At 41.7% G+C, this 25080-nt stretch overlaps 1 protein-coding gene across 2 annotated transcripts in view; it reads left to right on the forward strand.

The window, feature by feature from the left end:
• The window catches only part of STARD13 (StAR related lipid transfer domain containing 13), a 147864-nt gene that overhangs the window by 26367 nt on the left and 96417 nt on the right, over positions 1-25080 (forward strand). The window lies entirely within an intron of this gene.

Genomic DNA, 25080 nt, shown 5'->3' on the forward strand with positions numbered 1-25080 from the left:
CAGGTAAAATTTGCCCGTAGTAAAGCACAGAGAGAGAATAGTTGATCATCCAGTTAAAAACAAAGGCTGGAAGAAGGCAGCTGGGGTAACATCCTTCGGAAACAAGCACGTGTAACTGTCAGAGGATTAGAAAACTTGTCACATGTCCTTAAAAATAGTTGCTGACTTGGCTTTCTGCAGCTGCTTCTGCAGTTATATAGGTAGTCATTACAGATGTATTGATTTTGTTTTTCTGAATAATATATCTACGGCACTAAAGCTAAATGCAGATTGGCCTCAGAACAAATCCTTTGGCCTGTGTGTGCAATTTAAAGTCATCTTCAGAATTGTTAATGCGAAGATAAAAAAATAAAAGCCAACTGTACAGCTTTTTCCAGATTAAAAAGCAAATCAATACATAGTTTTGTATCGATCATAGTTTTGTATAGCATCCTGTTTCCAAGAATACCAGTTTCCAAAGTGGATGTGGTCCTACATGCAGAAAAAGAGTATGTCATGTATTTGTCGTGAAAAAAAAATCCTGAAGATCACAGTCACTTTCTTGACAGCTTGCAAAAAGATGTTTGATTCTGCTAACTAGGGACAGGCATAGAGTTAACATCGTTTACTGTCATATCTGGCAAATATCACAGAAATTGGTGTGAGCTTCTGACCAGCAGCAGTTAAATGGAGTGGCTATTTCTGTGTGCTGCTTTCCAGAAAGATTCTTTATATCTGTGGCTGTCAAGCTCTGGCAGAAGTACAGGGATATAGCGATGAAACTTTTATTGTGTTTATAAAGAAAACAATACATAATTCTTTGGCCAGCTTTTAAAAAAGATGAAAAAGATAGTTTCTGTGGCAATTAGGAAAACGCAGTTGTTTGCAAGGCGGTCTCAGGAACTGGTCATGTTTGAAGGATACTGGTCCTCACTGCAGCTCTAGTTTCAGGAAGGATATTATGTCATTCTGTGTACCCAGTGTACAGCCTGGATTGAATGGAAAGAAAGGGTAATTGATTTCTCTCCAGGTTTATTTGAAAAAGTTTTGGGTGCAGTGCTAGTACCAGCTTAATTTTCAAGCAGCAGCTGCAGATGAGGTGGATTAACCCAACTCCTCTACCTGTCGTGGTGCTGTTTAATGTTCCCTCTTGTAACCTGTAACCCCTCAGCCGTCTGGGACAGCCAGGGCTGCCAAAGCCACCCAGCGGTGCTGAGGCTTTCGAGAGGCTGCATGGTGGGACAGGGAGGAGTTTCCAAGCCGTAACTTTTCTGCCTGCAGCTTGTTGCGTGGATGGTCAGTCTGTGGTGAATAACCTCTGCTGCTCTGCCACTGCTTTCCAACCTGTCCCACGCAGAGCTGTGGGAAATGATGTTTGTGTAGCGCCTTGATGATGTGATAGATGTTACAGTTCACTATGTGAAATATTTGTGTATTTCGGATCACTAAGAATACATTGTTGATTCCTTCACTTCTTTTATCGATGGAAGGCTGGGGACGGAGTCCACTGGTAGTTGTCAGTTCATTAGCAATAATGAAATTATGTGTGCAAATAGATGCTGATGTCTGTGTATGAGTCCATATGTAGCAATATACATATCTGCTGGAAAAATGTGTACCACATGCAAGGTACACATTTTTTCTGCAGTGCCCCAACTACTGAATAATAATTTTGTTACAATAGCTGTGTTAGTTATACCAAAAAAGCTAAGTCTAGTGAAACCTCCAGTTTACGCTCTGGGTGAAACCCTAGACCCACCAGGGTAATGACAAGGCTTTTAAGAGGGTTCCCTGGGTGAGCGTGTCTCCCTCTGTGCCTGCCTTGCTCAGACTGTAAGCGGTGTGGGGGTACTGCAGTCAGTCCCAGCCCCAGTCCCAGTCCCAGCCCCCAGCCCCCAGCCCCAGAGGGTACTGGAAGAGTACGGTAATATGGATGGAGGAATCAGCCTTTCCCTTTAGAGGCGAGTGAGTTTTACCCCATTGGCAAGGGGGATTCCTTACTAATGGAGTGCCACAGAGCAGCTTATCAAGAATATATTGAAAAGACAATCAGGAGATGCAAGATGAAAACCAAAACTTGCTTTCAGTCACCTAGTTGAGTAAAGCATGTAAATCATTATTTAGTCTCCTTGAATTTGTATGTCCTTGAATCATACATTTTAAAGCCATTAAGACAAGCATTTGAATGCTGCTACCCCAATTCTTGTGTTAGCACATCCCCATCTAATAATTGTTTGAATTATAGCATATGTTTACAAAAACATCCAGCCTGCATTTTAATATCACTGGAACAGTGAATCCTGCCTGTTTAATTGCTTTGCTGAAAACAGATCTGCCACATGTTTAAGTGCTAAGCTGCCTTGGGGCTTGTTTGAATACCTGCTCTCTACTTCTTGAGCAGATATTTTTCAGTTGCTGGTTTTCGAACTGGAGGCACCCACAGTAGGAAACACTGAAGCTTTTACATCAGGGATATTTTTCCTTAGTGAAAGGAATGATTTACAAATGTATACAATTTACAATGTATAGAGCAGTCAAAGCTTCCATTCCAGGATAGGAACCGGGTTCACTAATGCAATGTAATACAAAGTGTTGCATATACTTCTATCTTTTCAGTCATTAGCTGCATGTACTATTCCAAACGATGCTAAATTACTCTATCATATTGTGCAACACAATGTTTTTTCCTCCTTTAAAAACACATTTGCTGAAGAAGCTTTCCTTTGTATTTTCCTTTGGTGTTAGTTAAAAATAAACTAAATGAATCATTAGAGGAATTATGCTATTTAATCATTTCTAAAAAGAAAACCACCACAAGGGAAATGAAAGGAACTAGACTGTTATTTTAATCAGATCATACTTTGAAAGTCCTAAATATTTAGTTTATGTACACCACCAACTCCTTGAGGCAGAATTATGTGGTGGCCTGTGAATGTGAGTAGTAATTATCTGTCTGATATTAAATAGGTATTTTCAAAATGTGATCTTTTGATGATTCCCTTTCCCCCATAGGCCCGTTAGTTTCCACGCTGAAGGGGACACATGCCTCAGCATAAAGGAACAGGGTGTAGCATGCTTGGTCTGAGGTATTTTTTCAAACTGTGTATGCAGTAACTGTTTGAGAATTCATTAATGATTACTCATGTTCTCTTTAAATAAATAAGGTGGTGACTTTCAAGAATTTACATTACATAGAATCATAGAATCATTTAGGTTGGAAAAGACCTTTTAAGATCATCAAGTCCAACCATTAACCTAGCACTGCCAAGTCCACCACTAATCCATGTCCCTAAGCACCACATCTACACGTCTTTTAAATACCTCCAGGCATGGTGACTCAACCACTTCCCTGGGCAGCCTGTTCCAATGCTTGATAACCCTTTCGGTGAGGAAATTTTTCCTAATATCCAGTCTAAACCTGCCCTGGCACAACTTGAGGCTGTTTCCTCTTGACCTATTGCTTGTTACTTGGGAGAAGAGACCAACCCCCACCTCGCTACAGCCTCCTTTCAGGTAGTTGTAGAGAGCGATAAGGTCTCCCCTCAGCCTCCTTTTGTCCAGACTAAACAACCCCAGTTCCCTCAGCCGCTCCTCACAAGACTTGTGCTCCAGACCCTTCACCAGCTTCGTTGCCCTTCTCTGGACACGCTCCAGCACCTCAAGGTCTCTCTTGTAGTGAGGGGCCCAAAACTGAACACAGGATTCGAGGTGCAGCCTGACCAGTGCCGAGTACAGGGGCACGATCACTTCCCTAGTCCTGCTGGCCACACTATTTCTGATACAAGCCAGGATGCCATTGGCCTTCTTGGCCACCTGGGCACACTGCCTGCTCATATTCAGGCGGCTGTCAACCAACACTCCCAGGTCCTTTTCCGCCAGGCAGCTTTCCAGCCACTCTTCCCCAAGCCTGTAGCATTGCATGGGGTTGTTATGACCATGACGACATGAGTCATGAAGTTGTTGTTTCTTTCAGAGTACATGGCTAAATTCAGTGGAGAACAGAAAATATAAAAAGTGCTGTAGGTAAAAAGAAATGAAGAATTAAGGCTATACTGTGAAAATGTTAGATTGAAATCGACTGTGTAGCGCAAGTAGAGTGTAAGTCAAGGTGAAAGAAGCCACATCTGCCCCTGCACAGCTAGGCATTGCCCGTAAAGAAATGTCCCCATTCATCTACAGTAGAATTTGATTCTTAGACTGCACTTTCAGTAAGAAAATAATATGAAGAAATAAATGAAAATAAGACAAATTCCTATTCTCAGTGAGTAAATTCCTGCCCACAGTGAGTAACGCTCTGTGATTTGTCTCAGTTCATGTCCACAGGCAAGAGCAGTTGAAGAGAAGCGTTCAGTGGAGCGATCTCAAAGCATACTATAACTTCTCAAGGCAAACTCTCTGTTCAACATTCAGCAGATGTTTTATACTCTCATATGTTGCAAGTTCAGTTTTGATCTTTTATGAATACCAATACCTCTGTGTCACCTGTGTTTGTCTGATTTGAGTGAGCATTAAAAGTACAAACAAATGCTCTTTTCTGTCTACAGTCTTCCCTTTGGAGTAGTTCAACATGTTTAAGTCTTCTCTTTTCTAAGCATGAGTACAGTTTGTGGAAAGTGTTACAGAGGGATGCGAGTGACTTGGCAAAAAAATTGTGCATTTTACGTGACTTTAGATTTCAACTGTTAATGTAAAGCAAACCAAGTATCAGCAATAGACAGCAATATACATCCATACTCAAACGTAGAACTTGGAAGTCATGTAAGTGAAAATGTTGCAGTCATAGTCTGCATTAAAAAAGCCTGGATCACATTGTGGATGTGCACACAGATACGGAGTACTTGCCCATCCCTGGAGATGGGAAATGGGATATGATTATGTAATTAAAGACTGTGATTTTGTTCAGACATACAAAGAGAACAAAATATGATTGTTCAGGCAATCTGAACCATAGCATTTCCCACGTTTTGGATGCTGGCCACTTTACCTACACCTCATTGTCTGAACCCAGGAAAGTAAAAGATTAACCAACAAGATTCATCCTTGGTGGTAATGATACAAACACCTCCCAGTTAGGTCATCTCTGACCAGTGCCAGTGACCTACTGCCTCTTGAGCTTGTGGGGTCACTCCTGGCAGTAGCAGTTTGTAGTTTCCATTCAACCCCCGGTGCCTCCGCTTGCGGTGGCCCTGTGTCTGCGCTCCAGCCCAGGCACGCAGGAGACGACAGGTCTGGGGCCAGGGTGGCCTGAGGCACCAGGAGGAACATCCTCAGCTGCAGAGCTGCCTTGCAGACCTCAGCTGGGACATGGTCCGTCACCCTCTCCACTGCCACACACATGTGGGGCAGGCATGTGCTCACAGCAGAGGGATCTTTGGGTCTGTTAAACAATATCAAGTCTTGACTAAGCGTGTGAAAACTGTTTCTTACAGTATCTGAAGGTCCATTAGAAACTGAGACCCTACGTCGCATGAAGCTTCTTCACCATCATCTTTCCTTCCTTACACAGTCTCTTTCCTCAAGTCCGTAGCCCTAAACTTGGAGAAACTAGAGTTTTTCAATTAAATTGTAGGATTTCTTTAAAAATAATTCTTTTCTAAACTTGTACTCTGAAATGGTTGAAGTATTTGTGTGAAACTTTTACACAAAAACTGTGAACATCCTGAGGGGTATTTATAAACTCAAAGTGCCCTGAGGTGTGTTTATAAAAGAAAAAAATAAAATAAATAGTAGTGTGAAAGATTGCAGTTCAGCTAATTAAAGTTTAACAAAGTTGTACTTCATAGACAACAGGACATTTAAAAGGGAGAGACCTTCACTGGAGCCATTACCTGGCAAAGAGGTTCCAAAGCTGAAATTATCAAGAATTATCTGTGTGGTATGTACCAAGAAATGGCCTGTGTGGTACTGCAGATCAGACTCGATGATACACACTGGTTCCTTCTGGCCTTACAACTTCACAGCCACTGAATGTCGGTGATACTTCTGCTGACACATGCAGGTTGGACACCAAGAAGGAAATCTTGGCTCTTAAGTTAGGGGACTTTTGCTCTTGATTTCACTGAAAGCAGGATTTCAGCCAAGGTGAAATCTTAACTTGAGACATTTTTGTTTTGAAATTGTTTGTGGTGAAATGAACAGCTGTAGTTGTGCTATATATCTTCTGTATTGATCACTGAGGACATTTTTAATTTTCACATTAACCCTATTGTATAATTAGAGCCAGTAATGTTAAAAGACATTTAATCCAATAAATGCAGGATGTATTCTCAATAAATGAATCATTAGTGTGATAATTATATTTTTTTTAGTTTGAATTTAGAAGAAGTAGTGCTAAGTCACTGGGGTATATAAAATGCTACATAACAGAAGTAAAACAGAAATTACTGACAAAAATAGATTAATTAAAAGAATCTGTACATAGCACTTTTGTTACTGGGAGACTCCTCTGTCTGTATTTATACATAAATCCCTGAAAATAAAGTGCAGTATTTGTGCCCTGAGCACCGTAAGTGTTAATTAAAAAAATCTGCAGTTTTAGGTTCCAGCCAGATACTGTTTTTCTCTCTAGGCAATAGGTCCTTATGGGCTTTTTTTCCTCCATTTTGGTTCAAATGCAAACACTATGAAGTCATTGATAGCATCTTAGCCATAGTCATTGTTTTTATCTTACTTGTATCATACAGTATTCTCAGACTTTAGTTGTACTTAAACAGTTATATGAACTGTTTCATATAGGGCATCACATATATTTAGAATAGTGCCTAAGCCTCTAATGGAAGGGACTGAGAAAACAGGTCCCTTGTAGTTAGGTTATTAGGTTATTAAAAAATTGTCCGTAGTTAAGTTTGATACACCTTGCAATAGCTGCTTTTGAGGGTAAAATGCTGAATTATATGGCCTGTGGGCTTGATCCAGTATATGCTAGTTGTGTAATTTCTTATTTATACTTATTTTACAGGTATTTGAATGTGGGCAAGTCAGTAAACCCTCATCTTCATGCCTCATAAAATTCTCATGTCTGCGCTTTTGCTTAAAAACCTGTTGAGCTTCCCCTCAGGTTCAGTTCAACAGGTCAGCTGAGCTTACTAGAGCAAATCATCACAACACTAATTGCACACCATAATATAGTGGGGGAGAGGAGGGCTTGAGCACCTTGAGCTGGACTATTTAGAAGCTATTTAAGAGCAGACAGCAAGATTCAGAGAACTTGGGAGCATTATGGCTTAGCTGAAAAGAATGTGTGTGACTCAGTCTGAAAACATGTTGTGGCTTTTCGTCCCTCATCTGTTACAGGATTGAGGATGTTAATTCTACCGGGAGAAGTAAATCACTCCACAACACTTCAGACTACATGGGGTTTTGACTAACATACACCCGCAGATGAGCAAAAGTTTCTGTCCTTGTAATAAGTTAGGCGCACTCGGAGAAATAACTTAGTTTAAAATGTGGGCTGCACAGTACATCTTAAGTAAATACCATCTGCGAAGTGTGAAAGCTGCCTTGCTGGAACATACCAGACGTTTTGCTTTCCACTCAAAGTCCTTTGCCAAAGAAGGACTCAGCCCTGCAACTTACTCAGATGAATCTTCCTCTCTACTAAAGGAGCAAAATAATAAATCCTAATAATGTCAACTGGTATTGTTTTAATAAGCTAGATATTGCAGGCCTTTGGCAATAGCTGTGCTCTCTTTTAATAGGATTGTGGTTGAAGGAAGGTCTGTTTGTATGAGCAAAGTTTTCAGGATTTGGAAGCGAAATCTGTATATATCTTTATTGTTGTCTTTCTCATTTAGTCCTAATGGCCTAAAGGGTATCTGACTTTTTTCCCCCTTAATGTGTCACCAGTGTCTTTCATGGATTGTTTACTTTATTGATTGTGCCGTGTTTATTTCTAATGCTCCATCACTTGCGTGGTTGAGGAGTATGGAAAAAAAGCAGTAAGTTCAAAAGGGAATCTCTACATTTAATTCTAGCTCCTATCCTCTTTAGTCACAAACACATACTCGCCAGCATGCCCCCCCCCCGAAACCTGCCATCTTTCTGGGAGATTTCTCAGCTTCCTTCTTGAAATCACATTTGCAGGAAAATATGACACCCTCTCATCAAGGACAGGCATTTCCTTAAAGGCTGCAGTACAGCTTCTACTGCCGAATGTGTCCAGAAGCGAGGACGATAGTACAGCTTTTACTCTTCTCTAACACAAGGGAGCTGCAAACACCCCAGCACATCCTGAACCCTGTGGTTTTTCTCTAGATCTCTAACAACTCTTTCCCCTTCCTTACTACATGCATCCTTTGGGCCAATACTTCAATGTGGATTGTCCATGTTATCCACAAGCTCCTGCTTGAAGGCGTTAGGTATTAACACGTCATGTTCCTGTGTAGGTGCTAGGGTTACGGCAGTAAAACGTCCCTCTAAGTCTGAGGGGGCATGTCTGTACTGCTAAATAAGAGGGATGGGAGGTGAGTTGGAGTACCCCCTGCTCTGCTGAGCAGATGACTCCCTGGCTCTGTTTTGGCCTTTTCCAGCTAGCTCAACCCAGAGCAAGTTTATTGGAGACAGGACTAGTCCTAGGTCGTGTGGACATGAGCCCAGCAATGCCACTTGATCAAAAGATTGGGAATTGGGCAGTCTTTCATTGAGCGGTGTAAACGTAACCACTCTTTCCACTGCCACAGAAGATGTAAAATGAGGAGAAACCTTGCTCCACAGGTCTAAAAATCTAAACATTAATGTTTCTGTAGTATTTACCCCAAGAAAGGTAACAATTTCTTGCTGTAATACATTTTTTAATGCTTTGAAGTTTCTGAAGAAAGTATGCAAAAGTAAATGTATCTTATTGTGAACTACCTTTCCATTCCTGCAAAAATGCAGAAGTAAATTCTGTTAAAGAGCCAACTACTTAAGTTTTCTTCATTATTTCATACTGTGCAGCAGACAGTTCACGTTACCTAACCACAACTGTGTTCTTCTTCTTTTGAAATCAATATCCCAAATTTGTGTAAAATCAGAACCTGCAAAGATTACTCCAAATAATCAGATCATATTGCTCATCCCAATAACTGCAGCATCATCGAGCATCCTTCCAAGGACCTAAGATTTGAAAAAGGACAAAAGATGTAAGACGACACTAGATTTGAGAAGGAAGAAGTGTCTCTGTCAACACTGGGATCGCACAAGTGTAGGACTCGTGTGAAAGGCGCAGTCCTTTTGCATCCTTTTAGCTTCAGGAAGCGGCAGAACGATTAGTTTTTCCTAGTCTCCAACTGCTATGGGAGTGAGAGTCTGGACAGGACAAGACTCTCAGAGCCACACAGTGTGGCTTTTTCATAATATATTTGGCAAACTCAAATGTTCTGCGGGATAAATCTAAGTTTTGTGTCTTTAATTGCATCTGATGGCAGCAGCTGAATATCTAATCATTTTGTAACTTCAAAGATAATGGCTTTCTTTTCCTGCAAACATTTATCTGAGGGGGATAATGTAAAATCCAAAAGTTAATGCTTGGCACAGACGATGAGGCAGTAAGTCCTTGGCTTTTATTTTTTTTCCTTTTTCTTTTCATTTTTACAGCTATATTTATAGATATTTTTCTGAGGACTTTTTAAAACCGCCATTCTGTCAGCTTTACTTCGTTAAAAGTGTGGCCGTCTGCCTAGGTCTTATCCAGAGTTAAAAGGAGTTTCTTTTCTTTTAAATTCAGCAAGCATCGGACCATATCTGGTTTAAAAGTCCCTTCCAAATTATTCAGAATACTTTGTCCGAAACTGTTCTATCATTCAAACTGCTGATTCTGCATCAAAACCAGACACCCCTGCCAAAACCTGAACCATTGCAGCAAAAGCTGCATTTCATACCACTGCCTGAGTGATGTAGCCTGGATCGAATAACACCGGTGCTGATTCATGGCCGAGATTGTTATATCTTCATCCAGCGCTTCACGCCGAAAGCCAGAGCTGTCTTCATCCTGCTGAAGGCCGTTCAGACATCGCGTGAGTGGTGCTGCTTAAGGGAGTGTGTGGCTGCGGTTCATCTCTGAGCTACTTCTGGCCATGCCTCCCCAGCAGCTCACGGCCCTGACGTCCCCGTCGAGGGGCTGCGGGTGTCGACGGGAAGCGATGGGGTGCCCTTGCACTTGCACATGGGGCACGAGGCTTTGTCTGTTCAGACCGAGAGCGATCTATTCACCAGCAGCTTCTGAAGGAAGGAAAAAATTTCCGGTGACATTTTAATTCTTTTTTATGTGGAGCTATTTTTAGATGGTGCTGCTGCCAGTCATGTCAAATGCTTTGTGTCTTTTGAGTTTTTGCTGAACTGCATAATAAGTGTTTCAGCTCCCTGGTGCATAATGGCAGTGTTATTTGCTGAAAGTCTTATTATTTCAAGTGGTCTCTTATCTTAAGATCAATTCATTAGTTCTGGCCTCTGAAGTTTAAGAGGAAACAACTGCAGTTGCTAAAAAAAATTTAAATTAAACTTTTTTTCAGTATTACTTATTTTCTCTAATATCGGGTTCTGAAAGTCTATTTTAAGACTGACAAAGCAGATGATCCATATTTCAAGGCTGTAATCTGGCTTCTGACATCCACAGCTGAGTTGTTAAACTGGGTGAGAGAACTGGACTATTGGTGAGGGAAATTTAGTACCTTTTCCGTTATTTGGATTATATTTTTAGTCGGAGAGTGCAAACCACTTTGCACTTCAGGTGCTCACAGAAAACCAACAGCAATGAGAGCTGCAAGGAGGGGTCACTTACGTTCCCGTTAGCCCTGTTATACGCTGCTACCTCCCACAGTCACTAGTCCAGGGGCTACTCCTGACACACAGGGGGTGGCCTAAAGCCCAGCGCGTGTCCCAGAACCCACCCATGAAGTACTGCTGTGGCTCCATCACTGCTGGCAGCCAAGTTTGCTGGGTGATGGAGCTCAGTGGATGGACATGAGACATCAAGTGGACATATTCCTTATAGGAGAGCAGAGTAAGATCACATCGCGTGATTGGACTATGCTGTAGAAGCTGAGCAGACAGAGTTTTCCTGGTTCTGTCTGTCTGTCTATCTATCTATCTATCATTGTCTAGATATTTGTGTATCTATTTATATAATTTTATAAGCCTAAAAATTAGATTTCTGAGGGAACTAGGCACTTCAAGTACAAAGATTTAAACAGTTCACCATTGCTGGAAGTTGCAATGATCCAGAATTTTCTCATCCTCCCAGAGCGCAGAGAGCGCTGATCAGTACCAGACCCAGCAATCCGCCCTCAACTTTCTGCAGAATATCCTGTCAGCTCTTAGAGGTGTGAAACAAATACAATTCTGTAGTCATTTAACTGCTCTATATAGAAATTAAAATTTCAAAAGGTATAGAAATCAATAGTTTTGCCCCATGCAACTATCATTTCAGCATCCTGCTTTGCTTTATTCTGACAGTACTCCTGTCTGCTCTTTTCTGGCACTGGGAGAGCTGGTCTCGAGAAAGCTTTGTTCCTTAGCTCTCTGATAGCCTCCAGTTAGGACCACTGGCCAGGGTTGCTCAAGGCATGCTCGTCTGGACTGGCTCTACAAACAGCAGCCTGCAAAATGTGTGATGTGGAAAAAAGAGTGGGTATTACTTTATCATAGCCCTGATAATGAGAATAGTTCCTGCCTCCTTGACAATAATGGTATTTTGGACTAGTCATGCCCTGACATCAGAGGCTTTGATTCAAACCAGTTATTTTTTCATAACTAAGTACACACAGGTTATTCAAGAAACCATTCTCTTACTTGACTTTAACCAAGTAATTATGTGTTAATCAGGAATGGCTCAGACCTTTGAAGTTGCATTGTTCTAGAAAGTTGTGGTTTGGACCACTTCTGTAGAAGGCTTTGGTTAAGAAAAATACTGCATTGCTGTTGGACTCTCGTTGGGCATAGGACCTAAAGTTGTTGTACAAGCAGGACGACAGTCTTCACCACCCACCATATATGAAGTTATGTGAGAACTAGAGGAAGACTGTAGTCTATAATCCTGGAAGTACCCCATCTTAAGGCTTTAATGAGGACCAATATAAAACTACTGGCATTTTAATTGCAGATCTACAGAGCCATTTACTCCCCACACTGGCAGGGCTTTTTACAGCTCCATGGTGCCTGCTGACTGATCCTGAGAGCAGAAAGTTTTTCAAAATACACAGGTCCCAATAAAGAGAGACTGTAGCTTTTAAAATAGAAGCTGAGTACAGATTATACAGAATTTTAAGGGTAAGGATGCAAGTAGTTGCATGCGTATGTTTTCTTGTTCAGCAAAACATTTCTGATATTACAGTGCTTTCTTCCTCCTGAGCACTTGAAGCTGACAGTGAACAATTTTCTGGTCTAAACTATTGCCATATAGTTTGTTTTGTAGAAAACATATGAAAAACTGAAATCGTAGAATAATTGTCTTTAGGGAATGTTCGGTGGAGATGGTCACAATGCATTTAAAGTGAATCAAAAATAGACCACCCATTTTTTAAAAGTATTCCTTATTGACTATGTAGCAGCTGGAAAACTATAGCAAGTTTTAATTATCTTCAGAAAACAAAAAGCTCTTGCCAACACTTGCTGGTTATTATCAGCAGCTGCTGTATGCTGACATACTCTTTCAGCTCGTATGAGGCTCAGCTGTCTTAAACAATCATTGTAAAATGTAAAAGAGATTTATAGTGATGATCATTTCTTGTTAGATACTTAACTACTGATGTCATTCATACTGAATTTAGGTTAACATCTTTGTTTAAGCTGTAATAAAATTACATAAAATCAGGATTAATGTTTCATGTAAGAGGTGCAAATAGCATGCAGGAATTTAAAATATTGAACAGTGGTCCTTTATTAACAATTCATTAAAAATAATTGAATTCCCTGTTGTCATGGTTTTAGCATTTGTATAAATGTAAAATTTTACTTTCTGCCTTTGAGTAACAATTAGTACAACTTTATCACAATGAAAAAGATACAAATTAATTTGCTGATTTAAACAGAAACCTTTATCTTTTCCATATCATCCTTCTATTAGCAGAAGTGGAGATCTTTATAGCAGTGGCTGTTGTCAAATCAGATGTTGCAATTTTGATTATTGTGTAATTTAGTAGAGTTTGGCTTTTTAATGATATTAATGTACTCTTCAGAATCTGAGAAACCAAGAAATACATGCAACATTTATGCTTCAGTGTCCTGTAGAAAGACACATGGCTATGGTAGATTCTTTGTCAATATATCTAGAGCCTGCATCTTCTCCAAACTGGAAAATCTGTGATGAACTCGATTTTCTGTTACCTTATATCCTCTGTGATCTCTTTTAATTTTGCACTGACAAAGTAAGTACAAAAGGTATCAGGCAATCTGTAAAATGTTTTGTTTAGTCATTGGCACCAAGGCAATTTTAGACCCTTTCTTTTTGACATAAGTGATTGATTGAGATTTGACGGTTTCTATTCTGAAGTTTAACCTGGAGGGAAGTGTTACATTCAGCAGACTGGATGCTTGACATTTTAAGGAGTTCTTCAATATGGATTAAAAATATGCATGAGACTCCACACAGTTGTATTTTACTGAAAAAATTATTGACTTTTGGACTTGAGTTTTCACACAATCTGTTTTTTAATCACATTACAATATACTGAAGTATGGTTCAAATTCTAGTTTTAAGTAGGACTCAGGTGACATTCATTCCTAGAAAACAGGTGGTGTACATATGGTTACATACTGTCTTTACACCAGCTATGTAAGGGACGTTTTTCTTTGCTGTCTCAGACACCCAGAGTTCAGATCCCTGAACAGATCCCAGCAAAGAAAACACTGTGCTGAAAGAAAATAGCTGTCATTTGCAGACAAATAACCTGTGCAGGAGCATCACAGTAGCATCACAAAGTACAAGAAATACACCCAGTTGTAGTCTGCTGTTCAGAAACCATGACTGCTGATTTGGTAACAGTCTGTTTCACTGAAGCTTATTAAAACCTGCAAAACTTCAATGAACAAGAACCTCCCAGGCATCGAAACCAAACACTTTACAGAATCACAGAATAATGTAGGTTCAAGAGACATTGGGGGTTCATCTAGTCCAACCCCTGCTCAGAGCAGGGACAGCTAGATCAGGTTGCTCGGGGCCTTGTCAGGTTTAATTCTTAGTATCTCCAAGGACTGATATACCACAACTTCCACAACTTCTCTGGGCAACTTGTGCCAGTATTTGACCACACTCATGGTGAATTTTCTTTTCCCCTATATCTAATTGGATTTACAATGCTGCAACTTGTTTCCATTGCCTTTCATCCTACAGCTGTGTACCTCTAAAAAGAGTCTGGCTCCACTTTCCTGTTAAGTAGATGAAGACAGCAATAAGCTCTCCTACCCTTAGCCTTTTCTTCTTAAGGTTGAACAAACCCAGTTCTGCCAGTCTTTCCTCCTATGTCAAATGCTTCAGCCCTTTGACCATCTTGATGACGCTCTGCAGGGCTTACTCTGGTATGCCCATGACTTTCTTGCACTGGGGAACCGCAAACTGAACAGAGTAATCTCACAAGTGTGGATCAGAGAGGAGCAATCACTTCCCTTGATCAGCTGGCTACATCCTTCCTAACACATTATCCCAGTATGAGGGTGGCCTCCTTGGCCACAAGGGCACACTGCCTACTCATGTTCAATTTGTTGTCCAACAGTACCCTGGAGTTCTTTTCTGCAAGGGCCGTCCCTGTCCAGTTAGCCCCAGCCTGCCCTGTTGCAGAAGGTTATTCCGTCCCAGCTGCGGGACTTTACATTTACCTGTGTTGAACAGTATGAGATTCCTGTCAGCCAGTTTCTCCAGCCTGTCGGTAATTTTGAAGAGCAGCACTCCAGCATATCAACCACTTCTCCGCAGTTTGGTACCATGCACAAACTTGCTGAGAGTGTACTTTATTCCATCATCCAGGTTGTTAATAAAGACATTAAACAGTATCAGTCCAGTATCAATCTGGACTGAAGGATGCCACTAGTAACCAACCACCAATTGGACATTGTACTGCTGATCACAAACTGTGAGACTAGTGGTCCAGCCAGTTGTCACCCACGTTATCTATTGTTCACTTACCTGGTTTGGGTATAAGGATGCTGTGGGACACCAAGTCAAAGACAAGCCTGCTTGTTCTGTCTCCTTCCCTAACAACCACCAGAGAACACCCCGTTGGTTATGGTGTACTTAGTACCATGTCTATGAATGACCCAAGGTCAGGATCTTGCCCACATTCCTGTGGCATAAGCAATGATAAACCTTTCTTACATGCAACTCTTGTCCTCTAGAGTTTTATATAAATTAATAACTATATGTCAGCACGGATAATTGAACCAGGACCTCCAGCGTCACTGTCTGTGCCATAAGCACTATGCTGCAAAGTCAATCTCTGTAGACCTTCCAGTTCTGTAAAGTACTCCGTATTGTACCCATAATTCATTGAATGAAACTAACCTGCAGTTCCTCTGCAGTCTTTAGAGAGGAAAATATGCTGAAAACAGAGAAAAACAAATTGACTCTGGAGCCTTGTTTAGTTGTGATTTGTCTTGGTAAGCTGTTGATGTGTATTCAGTCAAGTCCAAAGAGTTGATGCCATTGAAATTGAATTGTTTTATACCAGCCTGAGGAGGTGCAGATTAGTTTAAGAAAATATGGGGCAAAGGAGAGATACAGGGTGGGATAACAGGGGAGTGGCAGGTCTGTTCCACCCTTCCTGGTATCATTACTTCCCGTGTACAGCATGAGGTGGGGCCATTCCGGCAGAGCAGCTGAAGAAGCCACAACTGAGATCAAATATAAAGCAAAGGAGGGGTAAGGAGACACACAAGGTGGGTCACTGCTGTCTCTAATGCAGGAGATAGAGGAGTCCACCAAAAATATCTGGAGCTGCTGAATCAGAAGTTGTTTTTCATCCTGACTTCTGAGTCTTATTCTTGCCAGCGGCAATGGAGAGCTGTATTTAAACTTCCATTACCTATCCAGCATTACAACATGACTCAGGTAAATGAGGGCAAGTACATGCAGGTCTACTGCAGGGATGTACACATAAGAAAATGAACCTGCATGATTTTTTATTCCTATGAAAACAGAAGAGATTGGAGCTAAAAATAGGTATCTAGTAGCTGTTACCTACCTTTTTTAATATCCTCTGCCCCAATTCCTATCAGTAGAGGAAAAATAAAAATCCCAGATAACAAATGCATATAAAAAATTACTTATTCTTTCCAGCAAATATTTAAAAGGCCATCACAGATTTCTTTTTTATGATCAGGGTAATTGGTCTGGAGGAATTAGCTTAGCCAGATAAATAGTTTTACTGGTTTTCACTATTGATGGCTTTAATAATAAAGTCAGTCATAAAAAAAAGAAGCTCTGAAGTACAGGCTTAAAGGATTTTGACCTAAAAAAGCCTGAAGGACTTCAGATTATAAGGAGTCCACTGTGATTCTGCATCTAGAAAACCTAGAAAACCTTACTAGATTCTCCTCTTAATTGGAATGTTTTGTACCACATCAAAAACTAGAAACCGTTCCCACTGGCTAGCAGAAATAATTAAGCTTACCACTTATTATAAGTGGTGCTGTGTGCTTTCAAAGTAAAGTGTGACTTTAAAGATGTGGTTTTTGAACCTCCCCAGACCATTTGAAACCCTTGAGGTAAGCAGAAATGACAGGTGTTCAGCACCCTTTGAAAACGCTGGTAGCAGCTCTGTAACGTGGGATCTGTAGCTGTTACTGCAATTTGAAGATCAGAAGATGGATGCAGCAAAGCTCAGAGATTTTGATGGAGGATAGATGGTAACAGAGTGGCGAAGCCAGAGTTACAATTCCAGATTCCCCAGCGCTGTGTTCAAGTACACTAGATCACACTGCCTTTCCAGAATAGAAGAACATACAAAAGGTGTACTAGCACTAAAATAATACCATTTATTTCATGGGGCGTTTCACCTACAGCTCTTTCCAAAGGAATTGCGAAAGATACTGGTATGGCAGTAGCAAGGTGACAGATGTGGCAGCCATCGGGTGCGTAACATCTCTGCACGTCAGTAAGACGGTACCGGTCGGGGCAGGTAGCTGGCATGGAGCACCCTGGGGACAACCCCTGACCTTTTTTAGAACCTACAGCACATAACACCTCTATCTTATAACTGAACTGAAACTATAGCCAAAATTATCTCCATTAAACACCTGAACGAAGCTTCTTGTACTGACAGCAATATTAATAATGGGTTTGAGTCTCAGAGTGAGCGGGGCAAGGGCTGGGGCTTGTTCCTGCAGCATTGGCTGTGACCTGCGTGCTGGTCTGGAGAAGCGAGCAGCTCGCGGCTCAGCCTCCTGCGCTGGGCAGTATCACTGGACACGTAATGCAGCTGAAATGCACGTTCTTGCCAAAAGGGGTGTTTTTGTCCCTGGCCACTTCCCTCCCTTGGATTGAGCCTGGTAAAAGTGCAACTGCAGGATGACTTGGATCAGGTCGTTTTCCCAGAAGAAAATAAATTATTGTGCTTGTATGGTTTTATTACAAGGGAGGTGGTAAGAATATGTAGCAAGGGATGGGACTGCTCCTTTTAATGTCAATCAGCAGCATTACGGAATTAAAAGCAAAGTAGGGCTGTAGCTACACAAGCAATGTAGACAGAGGCAAAAAAGCAACTCGGTGTATTGGATTTGTTTGCACATTTCTAATGTGTCCTTATTTCATAGCTCAGCAGAATTACTTTAAATAGACATTTCAAAGTATCTTAGTTGGAAATCTAATTAGAACATAGCAAGGTTATGCACAGAACAAATTAAAAATTTTTATTCCACATTCATGTACAAGAACCCAGAATAAAATCCCATTTTTGTTTGCCTGGATTGTACTGCCTTTATTATCTGTGGTACACTGATGTTTGCAACTCTCTTGATTACTAATGGAAAGTGGTGTTATTAAACAGGGTCTCTCATTCTAACAAAAGTTCCCTAGAAACTGGCAGGGCTAAAGGATTTAAAGGTCTCATTCTGAAATGCAGATTGTATCTTTTTATTAAGAATTTCTTCATGGATATTGGAAATGTAAAGTTGACATTTCAAGAGAGATCAGCACAAGCAAAGCACACAGTGCTTAGGCAGAGGAAAGCCAGATTCTCCTGGCATTATTCATAAAGAAAAATATTGGGAGCTCATGTGAATCAGCAGGTAGGAGGTTGCAATGTGCCGGTAATATCATAGTGCTCTTGAGCATGCTTGGGAAATGCAGAGATTCAAAATGAGTCTAAGCTCTTGATTTAATTGCTTATCTTTCTACTAGTCCGATTTTTCTCCTCTGTTTGCTTTACTTTCTTGCCTTATCACTCTCTACCACAAGAAATAACAACACAGATTTTGGCCCTATATTTTGCATCTGCCTACAGAGATAACTTTCTGTAACTGCTATTTTCATTTTGGTATTTTCCCCTTCCTTATCACACTACACACATGCTACCTCTTCCAAATCTCCTTACAAAGTATGCTAACAATGTGCTTTTACGTGTTTGACAGAACTCTAGTGTGCATAAGATCACTGATCAATAAAAATAAGCTGTCTAAACAAAAGCTTCATATTTATTTTTAGTTTATGTACATTTTATTTCAGTGGTTATGCATATTTTAATTTCGTTGCACAGAGTTGGCTTGTATAGTTGCCCCGTTCACCTTTTTTTTCTTCTCCTCCTGCCTCCCTGCTCTGTAAACAAAATGAAATGGAAATATGCCCATAAACGGATCATTTTAAAAAATCACAAATTTGGAATGTTTTCATTATATATCCACTGTAGCTAAAAATATGCAGTTTTATATTTGGGAGCCTACTTTGCTGCACATTTACAAATCAGAGAGATGAACACTCGTCTGCAGGCACACCCATGAGCAAAAGTAACACGTTGGTGTCATTTGGGGAGGCTGTAGTACAAATTCGCCAGCAGCTGGGGAAGCAGGACTGGCTGCAAGGCAGCACTCATAGAGCTTCCCTGACAGAGCAAAACTCAAGGTGAGCCTCTGGAAGTCCCTTTGGGTGGCCATGTGCTGTTCTGAGCAACAGCCTGGCCCTTCAGGGACACTACCAGACAGGCAGCAGGGAAATTTCTTCATTTCCTAAGCTTAGGGTGATTTACTTCATTCAAGGTGTTCTCGGTTCTTTTTGCTTTAGACAAGTGTGGTTTCTTGTCCATAGCTTGTTCATGTGTCCTTGCCCTGAAGCAGGCTAAGAAGCAATCATACCCGTAGAGTATGGCTGCTTGTGAACCAGACGCTGTCATGTCTTACTTTTACGTGCGTCCTCCCGTAATTTTAGATATTCATGCATTGTGATAATAAATACGGAATTAAAGCTCACAGAAGGTAGACTGAATTAAGGATTCTAGTCTACCCCGTACATGTTCTAAGACACTTGCAATAAGCCATGATTCATCTATACAAACACAGCATATATGCTCAATATGCCCTGAATAACTCTTCTACGTGTCACCAAGAAGATAAAACACATCTATGGAAGAAACTGTCTACTGTTGACTTTGCACATGAGAATTTTGGACGTGCTCCCGCAACAAGGCACCCATCAGTCATCTGTTTCTTCCTCTCTCCTGCAAGGTTTATTGCCAGTTCCACCTGTTAATGTCCCAGCTCAAACCCATGCAGGAGATCCTGTGGGCACTGAAGCACAGCACTCGTGGAGGTGTATCCCAGGGGGCTCTTAGCACCTTGTCAGCTTGACCCCTCAATAAATGGTGTGTCAGTTTATTGTGGGGCACTATGGCTGTTCACATTGAGCTTTTGGGTAACACAGTAAATGAAAGGCCTTTGTCTGTGCACACTCCTCCTTTCTGACCATTGTAGCTATGGCCAGGTGTAGAGCCAGCACACGGAGATGGGTTGTTCTGCAGTGGGTTGTGCCATCCTTGCAGCACGGTGTAGGTACAGTGTAGGAGATGTTTGTGGGGTATTACCAAATGGCTTGTGACCCGAGACAGGAATGGTGAGATCACGAGCACTGAATACTGACAGGACCGCTGGGGCGGCAGCTGTTGCCTGTTGCAATCCCTGTGGCACAGCTGCATGCAGACAGGAATGTCTGGCGTGGAGGGAGTACGCCAGTGAGGGGATTACATGGTCATGGAGATTAAGACAACCAGGAATGCATCAAGTAGTTTTGCATAAGGCTCTTGAGGTTAGCGAGAGGCAACCATGCAGGTGCAGGTTTTAAACATCATCCCAGCCCAAAAGTTGGGTGCCATCAATCAATAAATCGTGACAAGTTTAAAAGAGTGGTTTTAACGAGTGGCTGCCTTGGTGCAAAAGTCAATGAGCAGTGTTCCTGTGGGGATTTGACGGAGGACCCAGGGATGATGAACGTGGCTAGTGTGTAAGATAGTATTTGCCTCAAGAAGAGTTGGTTCAGCTCTGTTGGGCTGGTGGTGGCATTATTTGTTTGCCTTGAGGAGCACATCAGTGCAAAGGATTGTGGACATAAGGTGGCCACAAAGGCACTAGGAGAGGATCTGCTGGCAATGTGCATGGTGCTGACATGCCCAGAAGATCTAGCCTTTACCTGTTTGAGGAGAAGGAATCTCCTTTTGCTCTGAAGAGAATAATTACCTTTCCAGTGTCACTGCCCACAGTTATCTGCTGCTGTTGTGTATGAGACCGCATCCTGGGATGACAGCAACCAGAGGAAGACAATTGCATTGCTGGTTTGGTTGGTAGTGTGGACATTTGGCTGACTGAAGGCTAGATGGTGGTGCCTACAAAGCCCGTTAGGAGCCAGTATGCTCAGTGTCTTCAAATGCACCCAGAAAGTGCAATTTTCATCACTGCATCTGTGTGTAGGCTAGAAAGGGAAAGAAGAGATGCCCTGTGCACTGTTATCCCCGCGGCACCCCTTGGTACCACTATAGCAGGGGGTGCAGTGCTGTGTGATGTTGCAGTCTCGCATCGTGTTTATTTTCTACTGCTTATGTGTCCCTATATGAGACTGAAATATGACTAAAAGCTCTAGATACAGGTTTGTGCCTCTTCTTTCTTAACTAAGCTCTCAGAGACTGGCATAGTTCTGGGTCATAACATTTGATTAAAAAGTAAGTAAGCACTAAAATGCCAACATTTCAAGTGTTCTCGTAGCAATTAAGTGGAGCGGAATAGGCAAGAAGATTGGGAAGTGCAGCGTCCTTTGTAAGCTGAGCATCAAGCAGTGAGTGATAATGGAAGTGGAGTCTCCAGCAGGGATACTGCCATCAAACACACCGTCTGTAGAGCTGGGAACTCTGCATAAAAGCCTGGCCTAATTTGTCTGATCAAAGCTTCTTGTCAGATTCAAGTGCAGACTTTCTCCACCTAGGCTCTCTGTAGGACAATGCGTGTGTTGCGGGGGGAGTGTTCAAGGGCCTGTTCAACTGGTGCCGAGTGCTGTTTGTTTAATGCCAAACCTCCTGAGTGGGGTTAGATGAACTTGCCAATGTCAAATATCTTAATCTGAGCCCTAAATGCTGCGATAATACTTTTCTCAGATGCAATGTCAAAGTTAGGCAGCATGTAAGTATGGCAAGGCTCGTGGCTTAGGGTATCTTACTAATGAATATCATTGCATTGCATATTAACTGCCTCAGCAGTGTCCTTATTAAGAATTTCACTTGCTATTTCTACAGTAAACATGATGATGTTTGCTTAGCAATAGATAACAAGAACTAGTTCATGAACACCAGACCCAGCAAAGGCTTCTTTGTGGTGAGTTTGCACGGTGGGGTTGAGCTTTATGCGGATTTTCTTTGGCTTAATAAGGATCGAATTTGTGCCGAAGCCTTTTCTTTAGTGAGCCACTAAGAGGCTCTCTTCCCATTACCCTGCTGCTTATTTTCACAAAACTTGTAAGAGTTTAATACCTTTGAGCCATCTGTCTCTCTTTCAAATCAGCCAAATCGTTCAGAAGTTATTGGGGGAGGCGATGATGAGCCTGACACAGACAGACAGACCGACCAACACGCAAAGCATGGTCGTGTGAGCGGCATTTCCTTAGGACATCTGGCTAAATATACATTGCACAAACAAATTCTTAGAAGTCTTTGTGGGCTAGATCTCTTTCATATAATTTTCTGCAAGTTTTAAATTAAAAATTGGCTTATGATAATAGGTAGAAGAGAATTTCAGCTTATAAATAGGAACCTTCCCCTAGTTCTCAAATGCAGCATGAGAGAAAGCCCAAAACAAGGCCTGAAACACAGCAATGGTTTTTGTTCAAGAAGAGCCTACTCAGTTAAAGGAACCATTCAGCTGTGGCAGTGGGATCTGCTTAGAAACCTGCACCTAATGGACATGGATGTCTGACTTGCCAGTTCACGGACCTCTTTTGCAATGCCATTATTTACATTTCATGGTGTCATATCTGTCCAGGAGCTCTGGCATTACTTGGGGAGTTCAAATCTGCTCACAGTGACTAAGTCTCTTAAATCAGCTCATGTCAGCTCAGGGTACAGTGCTATTTGCATTGCAGCCGCAGCCACAGCACCGTTGCTCCAGGCTTTCAATAGGCATTTGACAAAATAAATTTACTGCCTCAGAAAGCTTGCAGTGGTGGCTCTAACCCTTATCTTTATGCACGGCATATAGTTCCACCCAAACAAAGGAGGTTATGTTGAGCAGCTGGGTGAGTCATTGTAGGATCGAAGCTTGCTGTAGGCTTAGGGACAACAGTTGGTTACAACAGACGTGAGGAGCGCATGCTAAGAAAGATATGACTATCAGCAACTGAAAACATAGCAAGGCCAGAGGCACATGATATGTACATATGGCTTATGATGTGTACATATACTGTGTTTCTTCCCCACTCAGTAATTAAAAAATGTAAAACATTGTCTGGTGGGAAATTTAGGTTTCTCATGTTAAGAAGTGGTATATAATTACATTAGATGGTAAAATGAGACTATCATATAACATTTGTCTCCACTTTGCCCTATAATAGGGACAAAAATACTCTTGGGTCATAAATACCAATGGATCTTAGTCATAATTGTATAGTTGCTTCATTATGTTACTGTAATGGAGCAGGGTCATCTTCATGGCCTTATGGAAAGCCCACACCCACGGCTGACTGAGAGTGCATAGTCCTGGACTGATAATCCCGCACGCACAGGTCACCATGGGTGCTCTTGGGCATCTAAAAACAGGCCTGTTGCTGCAAAAATTCAGGAGAAGTTACATCCTGTATGCTTTTCATATGGGACATGGCTACCATAGCAAATACCCTCTATGTGGAGCATCTGATGTCCCTGGTCAGAGGCTGAAGCAAGCTGGGGCTTCTTTGACACTGGGGTCCCGTGTCCGGACCCGAGGGGCCCGTGCATCAGGTGGCACCACAATGAACACTTTAAACCCTTTGGGCTGCTTACCCTTTTGTTATCTCTACGCTTTCTGATTTATTAAGTAATGATACAACATCGTGGAACAGATACCATTTCAGTGATACAGGCTTTCAGCATTGACTCCATTTTTTAGTAGTTTTATGCCTGGAAATTCATTTATTTGACCTATATCACCGCTGAGGCTGAATCAGGACCAGAGTCCGGCTGTGCAAAGTACTGGGCATATTTGCCCAAGCTCAGAGTCTCAGGCACACGTAGCCCACCACATCAGGTACATGCAACGTCTCTTCCCTACCCCTGCAATGAGCAGGTTCTTTCATTTGGTGGCAACAGCTTACTAGGATTGCAAAAGCTGTGCATGCCAGTCATCCCATTGCGGGGTAATTTCTAATGACCTGTCTCTGTTGAGCCTCATTTGTGGAAGAAACGATCACACAGCTCATAAGAGTGAATTTAGCCCCATTTATACTCGTCTTGTCAAGTGTCTGAGCTCTTGTTTAAGCATCTCACTTATCACAGTGAGGAGGTACTAAAGGTTATTGTTGTCGTGTCTTTTTTAATTATAGCAGGACAGTATTTTAATAAATGGTGACAGAAGTAAACAAGTATCAGAATAGAAAACGAAGGATTGTATTATACCAGAGCTATTACTTAGCATCCCACAAATCAGCTGGTTGGTAGCTGTAATATGTTATTGCTGAGGACCTGCATTAGCAATATCCTTGTTTCCAAGGCTTTGATATATATATCCAGTCTTTGCTATGTTATTAATATTCACAGGATGAGGGAAATATAACCATGAATAACTACCTAGCAATAGACCATTTAGGAAAGACACAAAAGTATTGATTTCTATTTTACAGTGTTCAGTGATCATTAATTTCCCCACACCGGTTGCCACAATTAAGTTAAGGCTTTCTCTCCTGAGTGTGAACAAATGATAGCGTAGCGCACAGTCAGGGGTTTGATGTGCAATGAATAACACCAGATTTTTCACCCCAGCTCCCACCTTTTAGGGAAAGTAAGGACTTTCCCTGTAACACTTAACTCTTTTTCATGCATATCAGGATGGGATCTGAATTGTTGAAAACTTGGGTAATTAATATTGTCCGTCTGACACGATACGGTGTCTGAACAGGCAGGTGCCCACACGGGTTGGTGCTGATGCTCCCTTTACAGAGCTTGACGTCCCCAGGATCCAGATGCTGCTCAGGCCGTCCACACACTGAGGCAGATGCAAGTACTCAGGGGGTCCTGAGCAGAGCCAGAGGTGGTCACAGCTCCGGTGGAGAGGCCGGGAACCGAACTGAGTGTCTCAGACTTTACATTAATTGCTTGCTCCGGGTACTCTGTATGGCTGGAGTTTCCCACACTGACCCCAGTGAGAAAATCAGGCGTCTCAATGCCATTCTGCATTAATTATATTTCTCCTTTCATTTCTTCATGTCTCTGAAACCAGATTTTCTTCTAACTTGGCATATTCCTTAGAGCTCAATGAGATCTGTGGAATATTTTTCTAATACTGAGCAATTACGGAGCTTTTTGGATGCGGCTCCCAGGGAAAATCATCTCATATGTGTGTCTGATTTGAGGACAGGTAAACTGTTTGAATTTACATTTACATGCATGAAAATCAACTCTGGGCTGAGATTAAGCCCAGAAAGCGTCAGCTCCAAAGGCACTAGTTTGACAGAACTTCTAGGAAATGTAAATGAGGGTT

Source organism: Ciconia boyciana, chromosome 1 (assembly GCF_034638445.1).
Source record: "Ciconia boyciana chromosome 1, ASM3463844v1, whole genome shotgun sequence".
In the NCBI taxonomy this organism is placed as follows: domain Eukaryota; kingdom Metazoa; phylum Chordata; class Aves; order Ciconiiformes; family Ciconiidae; genus Ciconia; species Ciconia boyciana.